This window comes from Pollicipes pollicipes, unplaced genomic scaffold (genome assembly GCF_011947565.3).
Source record: "Pollicipes pollicipes isolate AB1234 unplaced genomic scaffold, Ppol_2.1 Scaffold_5724;HRSCAF=6776_pilon_pilon_pilon, whole genome shotgun sequence".
Taxonomy (NCBI): Eukaryota; Metazoa; Arthropoda; class Thecostraca; order Pollicipedomorpha; family Pollicipedidae; genus Pollicipes; species Pollicipes pollicipes.
In genome coordinates, this window is record NW_023596746.1 from 23,815,017 (window position 1) to 23,828,934 (window position 13,918).

Genomic DNA, 13,918 nt, shown 5'->3' on the forward strand with positions numbered 1-13,918 from the left:
AAAAATAACTTACCATACACAGAGCCCAAAATTGAAGTCCCGGACGAGCTGGAAGTTTGCTGGAACATCATTCGAATTTCGCAACCCAGCATCATAATAGCTGGAGTTTACATCCCTCCTGATGCATCAGTCTGTCGCCGAAAAATGTTATCTGACCACCTTCTGGAAACACTTGATCGTCTTCGATGCTCAAGGCCAAGAGCAAAAACTGTCTTGGTTGGAAACCTTAACAGAAATTTTGATGCACAATTTTTAGCACGTCAACTGGGTCTATTACAAATGGTTACGGAACCCACAAGAGGTTCAGCCGTACTGGACAAGATACTGACTGATTTTGATTCTCCAAGCGCACCACTAAACCTATCACCCATTGGCACGACAGACCACAAAACTATCGTATGGTTGGCTGCAAAACAAGTAGAACAATCTCAAGGCTATTGCTTTGTACGGCCTTTGAAGGACTCATCCATCAGAAGTTTTGGCAGATGGATTTGCTGCCAGGACTGGCAAGATATAATAGCAATAACCGAAATAGACCAAGCTGCTGCTCAACCAGAACTGCAACTTCAAAATGCTTATAAGGAGCACTTCCCTGAAATTAAATACAAATGCGAGACAAGTGAGCCGCAGTGGATAACAAAGCGCCTCAAAGAACTGGTAAACAAACGCAATAGGACGCACAGTCGTCATAGAATGGACAGACTACAAAAAACTTATGGCCAAAGTAGGCCTAGAAATTACAGCTGCAAAAACGGTATGGTACAGGAAACGAATCCAAAGAATTGCTTCGCACCGAAGAGAGTGTTGGTACAAAGAAGTAGCCAGCTTAACCAACCGAAAACCAAAACCATGAAGCCCTGATCTTGCGGAAGCCAGTGACGATGAATCAAAAGCGGAATTAGTGAATCGGTTTTTTTGCAGAAATATGCACAACGTATGGACCGCTGCGCACAAGAGAGCTTCCCTACTACCTGCCGGCCGATAACATTCTTGTTGAGATACATCCGTGGCAAGTTGCTTTTCAGCTATCGCAGTTAAGAGAAAATATGGCTGTGCCCACTGGACAACTTCTAGTGCGGCTACTAAAGGAATTTTCGGTGGAGCTGGCCACACCACTTACTCATATTTTCAACCGGTCATTGCATGAAGGGTGCGTGCCATCGGTATGGAAGAAAGCAACAATCACCCCTGTGCCAAAGAAAACATCGCCCGAGTTGCCCGGGGATCTGAGACCACCTCTCTCTCTCTCTCTCTCTCTCTCTCTCTCTCTCTCTTTCTTTCTCTCTTTCTCTTTCTCTTTCTCTCTCTCTCTCTCTCTCATGGGATGTGACCGGTGTTAAGCTCAAAACTGGACAGAAACTGGAATAAGAACGATCAGAGGCCTCAACTGCTGCCTCTTCGGTGCCTTAGCCACCGCGGACTGTGATTGGAGGCTCAGCGGGCGTCGTCCGCGTCTATTGGTCACGTGATCTGTGTCCACGTTGAATGCATGGATGCACCAATCTGGCCTATATGCCTCGCGGACGCCCCAGGGCCATGGGCGGAGAGTTCAGTACGGTCAGTACAGGCTGTTCAGTTGGCTGTGGACGTTTCTATAACGAAGACCCAGTGAACACTTTTGCCGGAGCCAGGGTGACTGACAGCATGGATTCTTTTTGTGTGCAGCTTGTTGCCCCGAGAACCGGGGAGTTTGCGAGCGGAAGTCCTGCAACATTCTCGCGGGCCATATGTCACCTTTGTTCTCACACTTGTCAGGACCAGTGCGGAGGCGCGCTTTAAGATGACAGCAGAGCAATGCCAAAGCAAAGTGCCAACTCGTATGCTCTGAGGCCAACAGCCTGGCACTTAGCTAAAAGTGAACTGCAGTTCCGTGTTCGGTGATGAGAATCCCAGGCCTTTCTCACCTGTTAGGAGAAGGGATGCGAGAGTGAAATAGGGTGAGTACTGTTGTCAAACCTAGATCTTGGCATCGTGGCATATTGTATGAATGTGTACTACAAAGGGAGCTCACTTTTAGGTCCGCCTGGACTTTTCCTCCAACCGTCTTTTGTCGGATGGTTTCAATTGTGATGAGCGAAAAATACTCAATGGTAATGGAGATGATAAAAATTCCGGCTGCGAGCAAAGGTCAGCCAGTCCTCGGAGCCAGGCACGGTACACGCGTCACGGCACGGTACAGGTCAGGTCAGGCACGGTACACGCATCACAGCACGGTACAGGTCAGGTCGGGCACGGTACACGAATCACGGTACAGTACAGGTGAGGTCAGGCCAGGCACGGTACACGCATCCGCATGGCTGGCTTCTACCAAGGCGAAAACTAGACCATGGTGTCATTTTCATCCGTATGCTTCTCGTTCTGAACCGCAACTCGAAAAGGCCGTTTGGTCAGTTGTAGGTGTTTGTTTTGAAATGACTCTATAAGGATATTTCAAAACATTCGATGTCACGGTAGGTTAGGCTGGTTCCAAATCAGTCCTGCTCGTACTAAAGCCTGGTCTGAGCGTTAAGTCCCCCGGCCTTCTGGAGCTATCAGAAAATGTTAGCAACCGAATGCATCGAAGCATGATCTGAACTGAACTGTGCAGGTTCAACTCTGAACTGAACTGTGCAGATTCAACTCTGAACTGACGGTCTGCCAGACTGGTACTAGGCAAACCGTCAATTCTGCGCAGGACCAATACCACTATAGGCTGGTACTGGGATGGAACCGGGACCCAACTTGAAAAAGGCCCTCTCTAGCTCGGATGTTGGATGGCGGTCAAGTGATGTACGCAGGATGGCCCCCTTGTATAGGTCCCGGAAGCCTGAGCCTCCCACTATACTGACTTGAGGACCCCTCAGTACTACTGTGAGTCATTTCCCAATGCGTATGAGCAAACAAGGAACACTGGGCCTGAAGAATGCAGACAATTTCTGTGAACTTTTCGTACACTAGGCACACACCCAAACACGACATTTTTTTTTAGAAATTTGATCCAAGCCCTTTGAATGGATGGATTTCTGGATCAGCGCTCACGCTAAGCATTGCTTGTTATGTGAGCCCTGACCCCTACCATCCGATCTCGCAATTCCAGGCAACGGCAGAATTTAGTGGCGAAAGCTTAACGTGCCGCAATGCTCGGCACGGTCCGTCCTGCCCCCTGACGTCAACTGACCTTTAGCGCGACCGTTGCCACCGGCAGCAGGCTAGATCTGTCAAGGGCAAATAGCGAGCGCCTAAAGCGACCCGAACCCACCCCGCCACGGGTGGGTGAATCGGGAGGCAGGCGCTCTAACCAACTGAGTCACCGGGACGGACAAATTGTTAATATGATGTTGACTTTACTTAACATGCTGGGTACATTAGCGAGGAACACTATTCACATATATAAGACAGTAGTAATGGCCTTATTCATCGGAGAAAAAACCGGGAGAATGGAGATATAAATCGGATGCCATTTCGGCAACATGCCTGTATCAAAACGTCTGCTATTTTTTTCGATAAAGGCATGTTGCCAAAATATCAACCTATCTATATTTCCATTCTCCTGGCTTTTCCCCAAGGAATAAGGCTATAACTACTGTCTTATCGTTTTGACTTTGTACCAAACAATATCCTTTAGGTACGTGATATTTTGTCATGCCTACTCTCTCGTTTGTTCGGGCAGTCTGCATATTAGGGCGAGTCAACGGAGGGGTAGTCTTTTGGAATCAACTGAGACAAACTTTTTCCTTGGCAAACGGATTAATAATACATGTTCAGGTCTGTCGCACCGCATCAATGTTGATATTCGTGAGGCGAGAGGAGCTTTTCTTTGAGAGCTCAAGAAAGTCGCATTCGATACTAGCGCCACCTATTTTACGCACTGGGATCATCCTCCAACAGGCTTTAAACTTGTCACTTTCTCATACTTCTGGTACCTGGTAGATTAAGTATGAAATATATATTACGAAGAGCACCGGCAAAACATTGCCAGATAGCTTGAAGCTGACTTTTCATTAAAGAACATTAATTTGTGGCGAGTCCCAAAGCTGTGCAGTCAAGAGATTGTTCCAGCAGACCGCAGTCGATTCAAGTTTGCGATTGCTAGCGCATCATTGTGATGTGGATTTGCAACTTATGTGCTTGCTGTGTGGGCAACATTGGTTTATTAGTTAAATTTTGCTGGCACTGAAACATTTCTTTCGAACAATTACTTGCATGAGCATGCTTAAGGCCACATGGTGGTGTAAAATATTTTGTGATAAGCCAGCCGGGTCCACTGTCCCATGACTAACTGCCGGCTACGGGTAAGTCTTCGGCTACATCACGTGGCTGAACGGCCACGTGGCTGGCTGTAAAAACATTTTGTGATAAGCCAGCCGGGTCCACTGTCCATGACTAACTGCCGGCTACGGGTAAGTCTTCGGCTACATCACGTGGCTGAACGGCCACGTGGCTGGCTGTAAAAACATTTTGTGATAAGCCAGCCGGGTCCACTGTCCCATGACTAACTGCCGGCTACGGGTAAGTCTTCGGCTACATCACGTGGCTGAACGAATCGAAGAGCAAACTCACTAATGTCATTTCAAGACCGCACGGTAGAAATCAGGGAACTGTGGATCACGAAGCGATCCCTGTTTATGATCTAAAATACGGAGCAAAATTAATCGAGAGGGACTGATGTCATCATGTATCAAATATCATCAGAGCTATCAGCAAGATATCAAAGAAAGAAACTGATGTCGCGAAGTGCAAGTCTCAGCGCAGCTTTCCATTCCCAATTGCCTGCACAGTGCATCAAGAGCAGGTTGCCTTGAAGGACCGATGCAGGCACCGCAGCTTACCCTGGGGTCATATGACCGGGATGCGACTGTGATTAGGGAGGCGCGTGAGGTTGTGAGGATGGCCAGACAGCTCCAGGGGCATCGTGGCTCGGTCGCCAGTGGGGCGGTGTCTGCTGGTGATCTGAGTCGCCTTCCCCGCCGGCTGCTGATACCGCGCCGCCTGCTGAGCCGGCGCTGGCTGCTGGTGCTGAACTCGAGCCTGCTCCGGGGCCAATAAGTCTCAGCGCTGGCAAGTCAGCCGAGAACACGGATTCTGACACGGTTCCGTGCATCGTAAAAGGTGGCGACGACGCCGACGGTTCGTTGAGACCACTGTCTCTGTAGATTGTAACGTTAATAATCCGACTAACACCGCTCTGGCGGTTGACAGCTACGGTGCCTCGAATCGCGCCGCTGCTGCTATCATCAACGACTTCCAACAAAACAGCAGAGACGGACTGGCTACTTGAAATCAATATCGTAGATCCTAAGAAGATCTGATGCGCAAGAAACAGAGCGGAAAAGAGACTAGCACGTTTAAATGCTGAATCAATGCAACAGTCAGGTTTGACCATCCTCTACTCCGACAGCCGCGAAGGCAGGAGCTACAAGAGCCGCACGCAGCCCCGCAGATGCCGTCGAAAAACGCGTGGTTGTAATCGCTGAACCAGGTAGCCGCTACATGGCCCATTTTACGTCCGAGTTCAGCCGCACCCTGCACTTGTTCCACGAGCTGCACTCCGTGAGCCCGTAGTGCGACGGTCACATCCCTGTGCTAGGCTGCGATGGCACGGCCGTCAACACCGAAACGATAGGCGACGTGTTCCGGCTGCTTGAGCTGGGCACCGAGTCACCCGTACACTGGTTCATCTGCCAGCTACACGGCAACGAGCTGAATTTCCGCCATCTGCTGCTGAGCTTGGACGGCACGGCCGCGGGATCGAATTTTTTACTGAACCTATCGGCAAGACCTGTGCAGGAGAGGTCTGGAAGAGGGGCGTTGTGACATTCAAGCCTAGATCGGGGCCCGTGCCAAACCTGACGGTCGACCTGATTCAGTAGCTGAGCACCAACCAGCAGCTGCTGTACCTTCTGGCCTCCGGCGTTCAAAACGGCTCTGTCCGAAACGTGGCAGCCCAGCGGCGAATCGGACCATCAAACCACGTCAGGTAAATGTGATAGCGCATTTTCTTTCAACTTATGACCATAAGTATTTAAACTTTATCACGCATCAATTGATATTTCATCTGACCACTTTTGAACATTTACTTGGCATCATACCTTGTGTTGTATTATATCGCATCATTTGCTCGTTGGTTCGTGCTTACTAGCATATTTATTGATATGTACTCCATCACATTTAAGAACTCCGGCTATCGGCATAATTACATACGACAAAGAGGTGCAATATTTTTTGTACGATCTAATGTTCAGTTCCTAACGAATTGCTCAAATATGTTCGCTTTTGTTTTGAGATGGTTGACACTGGCCGTTCGCCTGCTCCTAGCTTATATCTCTGCCGAGACCTCCAGCAGCGCCCTCAAGGACCTCGCCCAGTGCGTGGTCGGCCACTATGTGCCGGTATGGCTCGCCTTCCAGCAAAACAGCAGCTGCGACTTTTGCTCAAGCAACTTGTTCCGAACCATCGCGCTGCTCTGCGAGCTGCCGCAACACACACAGGCCACGGTCCAGCCAGTCCTCCAGCGCAACGGATGCAGGGCCCGTCGGGAACAGCTGCTGCTGAACATGGTGTGGGATGAGAGCCGCATGGTCCTCGAGCAGGCGGTTCCGATCGTCGCGCCGCTTGTGAGTAGCAAACCGAAGGTCTTCTTCAGCCCAGCGTCTTCGCCATCCTAGCGACAAACTTCGAGGCCGTGTGGTACACCGAACTGATCCCCTGGCACGGACCAGTCACACAGCCTCCACTGCGAGATCTCAGCGACTGCGAGCTGCGAAACAAAGTGCAGGTTCCACTGGCCATCTTGCCCTATCTGGTTCATAATAGCAGTTCGACCAGCGTCGCACCGCCGAGGACGTCTGGGTCTGGAGCTTGAGCTTCGGCAATATGAAGAGCCAGGCTCGGCCATGAGCAAGATGTGCACGGGGTCACCCTACCTTCTTCCCCTTCCCTGCGCCCGTGGTACAGGCTGCAGAACTTGCTACATATATTAAGCTGTACACCATGCAGTATTTTCTGAGACATATGCTACGCATGGTTTTGTTTGCATCACGTGAGTTATCTTATAGAAGTGAAGGTCTAGAGCAGTACTACCCAGCACACTAGTACAAGTTCATCCTCAGCAGCACATAAAGTCCACGCCATATGGCAGCCAATTGGGCAATGCCTGATCCGCATATTTGACCTTGGACCGGGACATTTTGTACGACGACTTAAGGAGCGTTCGATACCATCGTTTCCGTACCCAAAAAGTATTTTGTATCGCTTGCCGCCCACGGCTTGGTGTTATCTGCGGCGGCGGGCGGCCGCCCAGCATTGGGTGACTGCAACACCGGGCGTCGGTTTACAAATATATTTTGATCGACTCGCGCGTCACGAATTTAAGTTTTTGGGAAGAACTTTTGCCCTGCCATGTACTTTTGAACTACTGCGCCAAGGAATTTCTCTGCCTGCCTTGGTTTTGTTACAGATGACACACCCTACTGCATATGCTCATCGGTTTTTCATGCAATTACACAAGTTGATTAGAGCCAGAAGCTGGAACGCAATATACGCCGTTTTTAAGTAGGGGATAGCCCAGACAAAAGTCATCCAACGTTTTCCTGAGCAGTGGTTGACAGATTTATCAAGCAATCGGTACTGGTGGCATTCCACTCCCAATTTTATGTCCAAAGACGAGCAGCGGCAGCGGTAGCCGTCACATGTTTGACATCGTGACCCCAAGAGATCCACCAGACGGGCTCACTGGGGTCCAGGTTCCGCAGCACCTCAACAGGCTACAGGCCGTCGATTGTCGGTCAGCCTTGTCGACGTTGGTGCGTCCAGCTCAGCTTTAAAGGCGGCATTGGGTTCTTAAACGTCCTCGGGCTTGTCCACGTGGACGTGGTTCTTGAGGTCACCCCGCACTCCCAGTGTGAAATCCAGGGGCGACCGGTCGAGTGAGTGAGAAGCTACAGCACGGCGGTCTAAAGCTGATGTAGTTCCAGGGGAATGCTCCACCAACAAAGCCAGTGAACCCCGTGCAGAGTGCGGGGTTGCCCCGTTCTGCTGGAGCCAATTCTCCGTCCTGCTGGAGCCACTGCTCCGTCCTGCTGGAGCCACTACTCCGTTCTGCTGGAGCCACTACTCCGTTCTGCTGGAGTCACTACTCCGTCCTGCTGGAGTCACTTCTCCGTCCTGCTGGAGTCACTACTCCGTCCTGCTGGAGTCAGTACTCCGTCCTGCTGGAGCCACCACTCCGTCCTGCTGGAGCCACTACTCCGTCCTGCTGGAGCCACTACTCCGTCCTGCTGGAGTCACTATTCCGTCTTGCTGGAGTCACTACTCCGTCCTGCTGGAGCCACTACTCCGTCCTGCTGGAGCCGCTACTTGTCCCGATTGATCCCTGAAATCTTCCCAAGACCACCCAGAAGGGCATCGGAGCGGTAGTGATGAAGCGCTCTGTGGTGATGTTTATGGGATCCTCGTTCTCCTCATCACAGAACCATGCTCCTTAGAGTCATCATTTAAGGGCTATGATGACCCTGATGAATTACTTCGTTGGTTTTGTTTACATGTTTTTTCAGTGAATGGTCTTTCGAATGCCGACGCATTCTCGGTTGTAAGGGAAATACACTTGTCTCTGTTGAGTAAAACGTGAGTCATTTTTTGTCTGGGCCACCATACCTAAACGGTAGCTTTCACTCAGACATAGTCTGCTTGCTTGTGCTCACATGATTCTGAATCAGGAGATGCACACATCGCTTTCTACATTTGTGATGCAAGGACTGCTTTCTCAGAAGCAATGGAGCGTGCCGCATTGCAAGCAGTTACGACGAGGACAGTCACGGCTCTCTACAGATTTTGTCCGAGCATTTCGATTGAATGGATTTCTGGACTGAGCGCCCACGCTAAGCACTGCTTGTTGCTTGAGGCCTGACCACACCATCCGAACGCAAAATTCCGGATCAACAGCAGAATTTGGCGGCGAAAGCATGACGCGTCGCAGTGTTAAGTACGGCTAACCCGGGGTGCCAGTAGTGTAGCGTTAAACACGTCTGCGTTAACCACTGCGCCTCTGGGTAACCAGAAGTACAGGGTTCGATTCCCCGCGATGTCCGTCCTTCCTGCCAGGGCGAGAGGCAGGCGACGCCATATAGCCCCAGCAGCTGAGTGCGTCGTTAAGCCCCAATGACACACTGCACGGTTGATCCTGCCCTCTGACGTCACCTGACCGTTAGTGTGGCCGCTGCCACCGGCCACAGGCCATCAGGCCAAATAGCAAATGGCTGAAGCGACTCGAACCCACCCCATCAAAAGTGGGTTGGTCGGAATGCAGGATCTCTAACCAACCGAGCTGTCGGGCCAATGGACAATTTAGGAAACAGTTTCAAGTGCTGTTCGGCGGTATCTTTTTTCGGCATAGATCTATCTGTCTTCGGCGGCGTATCTTCCACGGTAGAGATCTATCTATCTCCGGCGGTACATCTGTGTGGTGCATACCACACGAAGGAGCCAAAAAATGGAATCAACGCTCTTTTGGGCTGGTGCTCCTGAGTGAAAAATGTCCAAGTGGTCACAAAATTCAGGTCCACATCGGCTTGAAATTAAAAATCGCTCCTCATCAGCAAGGTAATTTTGTAATGAACCGAACAATCGAAAGTTTTGTTTTAATTTCGCCATCATGAACCCAGTTAAAGCGAAAAAATCCGGAGTAAATCAGTTTTGGGGAAGAATAGGTCAACTATGTCGCATCAGCCCTCCTACTCGAAACAAATTTCAGAAAAGATCACCTCTGGAGGTACCTGCATACCTACACCAGAGTCCTGCAGATGAGACATCGTCGCACCGACCTGGCACAACCGAGGATATTAGAGGCCCCCCCCCCCCCCCCACGGACCTCGGGCACGCACATCGACTTCACCCTGTTTACTGATGGGTCGTCAGACCATTGGCGCCTGGTGCGCACACGCACCACGGCCGCGCCCGGCACGATGGCCGCCCCGGCCGGGCTGGACGCGCCCCTGCCTCTGTGCAGCTGGCCGGGCGTGCGGCGCGCGCTCACCCGCGGAGCCGGACCCGGAGGTCACCGGGCCGTGGTCACGCCGCGCCGCGCCGCGCCGCTGCACCGCCAACCGCGCTGGGGCAGCACTGCACCGCGGGCGCTGTGGTCCGGCCGGGTCGCGTGCCGCTGTGAGAGCATGGGAAGTGGAGTCGTAAAAGGGAAGAGAGAAGTGGTGGAAAGGCACACGTGCGCTGCGAGAGGGAAGAGCGTGGGAAACTCATACCATAAAAGTGACGGAACGTGTAAAAGAGGGAGAGTGACGGCATAGTTACGAAACCATGGAGTGCTCGGGTTAATTTGTTAGTGCAAATGGAACAACCAATTGGTCACCACCAGCAGAGTTCAGGTCACAATCAGCAGTGTTCAGGTCATCATCAGCAGTGTTCAGGTCATCATCAGCAGTGTTCAGGTCATCAGAAGCAGTGTTCAGGTCACCATCAGCAGTGTTCAGGTCACCACCAGCAGAGTTCAGGTCACCATCAGCAGTGCTCAGGTCATCATCAGCAGTGTTCAGGTCACCACCAGCAGAGTTCAGGTCACCATCAGCAGTGTTCAGGTCATCATCAGCAGTTTTCAAACCATCATCAGCATTGTTCAGGTCATAGTCAGTAATGATAAAGTCATCGCCAGCAGTGTTCACACAGTGTTCAGGTCGTGCACTCCTCCGGACGTTGTCCGGTGTCAATTGGTCCTGAAAATGACCTGGGAATATCTGACGTATAACCATGTATCTAACAATCTTCGATAATGCGGTGGCCAGAGCATCAGCGTGCGAATCGGAAGATCGAAGCTTCGGAGTTCGAGGCTGCCCGAAACCTTCAACGCTGTTGTGACACACGCCACAAAACACACGACCATACAAGCATCACTTACTGTTCCGGGTCGTCCATTCGCCTGACGACGGGCCGGGGCAGGTAACCCGGTCACGGAACGAAACGGCGTGTAAGCAATAACTCTACTCTCGGGACGCTAAGTGGTCTGATTACTTATCCCATCAGATTCGACTTGACCCGAGTTGATGGAGAGGCCCCTGATTGTCCGGGCCTAGCGTGCTGCTGGGTTGTTGACGGCTACGAAGTTTGCGGAAGGTTCGACGTGAGCGGAGATTTCGGAGGGGGTGGGAGGGGGGGGGAAAGTGGTTGTGCCAGGGCATCCGCTCCTCTTTGCTCAGTCTCGTTTCATGCTGCATACCCGCCACGCCCCGTTTGTCCGCGCAAGCTACATGCACCGGTCATGAGTGAGCTTAAGTGCCCCCTGGCCCCGCGACCCCATCCGAACGCCGAGCACATACACGTACCCCGTATAGGGGTCGCTTTGCGTAGTAAGTCTCGGCGAAGGGCGCAAAGTGCATGCACTTTTACCGAACCATAATCTACCACCCTTCATTCTATCACCCTAAAATGGTCATTACTGGCCGAAAGAGCTCTAATCCGAACCGAACAAAATTGTGCCGGTACGAACCGCTTCTTAACCTGTTCGTCACCGACGACGAACTTGAGCTCAGTGTCGTTGACCGCTTGGTCCTTTCAGCAGTGCTCGTATGGATCAGCCAGTCTCTGACTGTAGGCCTGTGCTCGACTCCGACTTTGAATCAGAGTCAACTGTGGAGTTGGTCAAAATTTGGGTAAGCCAACGTTAAAGTGACTGCGTCAAGAACATCGTTGAGCATGAGCTGAGCCAGGTATTGTTACCATGGTCAGTTTGGAGTCAGCTTCAGCTACGAAATGAAGGCGGTCACCAACCAACATATGGATGAGGCTGGACAACAAGAACGTATCACTTTAGGTGCCCAATTCTCAGTGCCCAATATCGACACTTTTTCAAGCAGGCGCAATGCATGCCTTTAGTGGCTATATGCTGTTCCTATTGGCTGGCGTCTTTACGATTCAAGTTGTTGTGAAAAGGTGTCTTTTCGAGTAACACACAAAAAAGCGTTCGGAATCAACTCCTCTAGAGTCGGCTCCAAGGTTGGGCAATACCTTCATGAGTCAGAGTCAAATCCGACTAGATTTCTTATCAGACATCCAAAGGGAAGTTGAGGATTCAACTCCAACTTGTAAAAGTCGACTGCAGTCGGGGAGAATCAACTGCCATCTGCATACTGCGAGTCACTCGGAGTATGCAGTACTCAGTACTCGGAGCATACTCACTGTGCCCAACCGTAGTCGAGCGCGTGCCTATCTAAACGGCGCCAATGTTTCTTAAGTCCAGCCGCATGATCATCAGCTTGGACAGATAACAAATGTACCCTCGTAAGTTATACTGGCAGATTTCAGGGTCCGCGGAACTCCGACAGGCATGGTCTGAAACAGCACAATACAATAGAAATAGGGGAAAAGGTGGCCTAAACACTATCAATGATATTGGAATGACACAAAATTGTCAACTTTAATTCATTCCGTGAGTGATTCCAAAGAACATCTTTTCAGCCATATCACACGCAAAATGACTGCAGTATTGCCACATCTGCACAGTTTGATTTACGTCACGGCACTGCAACGTCATGGCTCACCTTCGTCCGTCATGCTGGTGCCGCCCGAGTACGCAGAACTTCATGGGCTCGCGCCACCCGAGTACACTGAACTTTATGGGCCCACGCTAAAGCCAAAACCTTGCAGAATTATTGCAGCGTTAAGGACGAACCCCAGACAAAAAGAACGAGTCATGTAAACAAGAATGTGACGTCCTACCTTTCTAGATACCCAGTTGCCCGAAATATAGCTGTTTGATCGGTACAACCACTTGAGCACAAATAACCTCACTGCGGGGTTATTGTCATGTCCCACTCACGGGGTGCCGGTAGTGTAGTGGTTAACGCGTCTGCGTTAACTGCTGCGCATCTAGGAAACCAGAGGTATTGGGTTCGATTCCCCGCGGTGCCCGCCCTTCCTGCCAGGGTGAGAGGCAGGCGACGCCATATAGTCTCAGCAGCTGAGTGCGTCGTAAACCCCCAATGATACACACACACGCATGTCCGACTCACCATGTCGCGGATAAGCCGCGGCAGTCTGAACCGTTAGGCTTCATCCATTGCAAAATATCTCCTTCCAGGCCCGATTCATGCATCGGTCCAGGGCTCTTAATTATTCTATGATTTCTGGAACCCTGCACGGATGACCCCAGCCTCATGCGCTCTGGTGGTGCAGGACCCAGTAGACAGGTCGATGAGAGGCTTTTTAACCACATCAGTTCTTTTTCTTCGTTTGGATGCGGTGACGTGCTGACCGAGATGGTAGTTTGACTGACTGTTGATATCAGTCAAACTACCCATCTATAGTAGAATCAAAATAACATTTGTTCTGCTGCAGCTAGCACTGGTCTACGTCTGCGTGGAGCGGAGCGGTTCATTGGTAAGTGGTAGATCTTGACCAGATTTTGCCTCTTTAGAGGATGGATTTCACGGTCTGGGAGTATTCTGGCACGCTGGCCAAACTCAGCGTGAACGCAGAGTAAGAACAATGCGGACACGCACTAAAAGCTGGGAACATCTTAGAAGACCATACTTTCGCCGCACAGCGACTTCTTCTAGCCATCAGCATTGTTTGGGGCCAAAAGAGTAAAGATATGGGTCACGTGCCGGTCATTAAAATCTACCAGTGTGTATGGGCCGAGCGCGTGCACGACACATCTTCGCATGTCAGACATTGCTTTTTCTGGCACGAATACAGCGCTATGACATATCAGCGCTGAAGAGAACGCGAATACTCATAGAGAGGGCCCATTCTGAACAGAGGTCAGGGGCAGGCATCGCAAGAGAGCTCCTCAGCAACGACCCATGCACGGTGTCTCCGGAACTTCCAAAATACTGCACACTTGGCAAGGACACCTATTTATGCTGAATGATAGATAACCTGGTTTAGAGTTCAAGAATGATTTGCGTTAGAAGTTAGGTGGTATAGACTTCAAAGA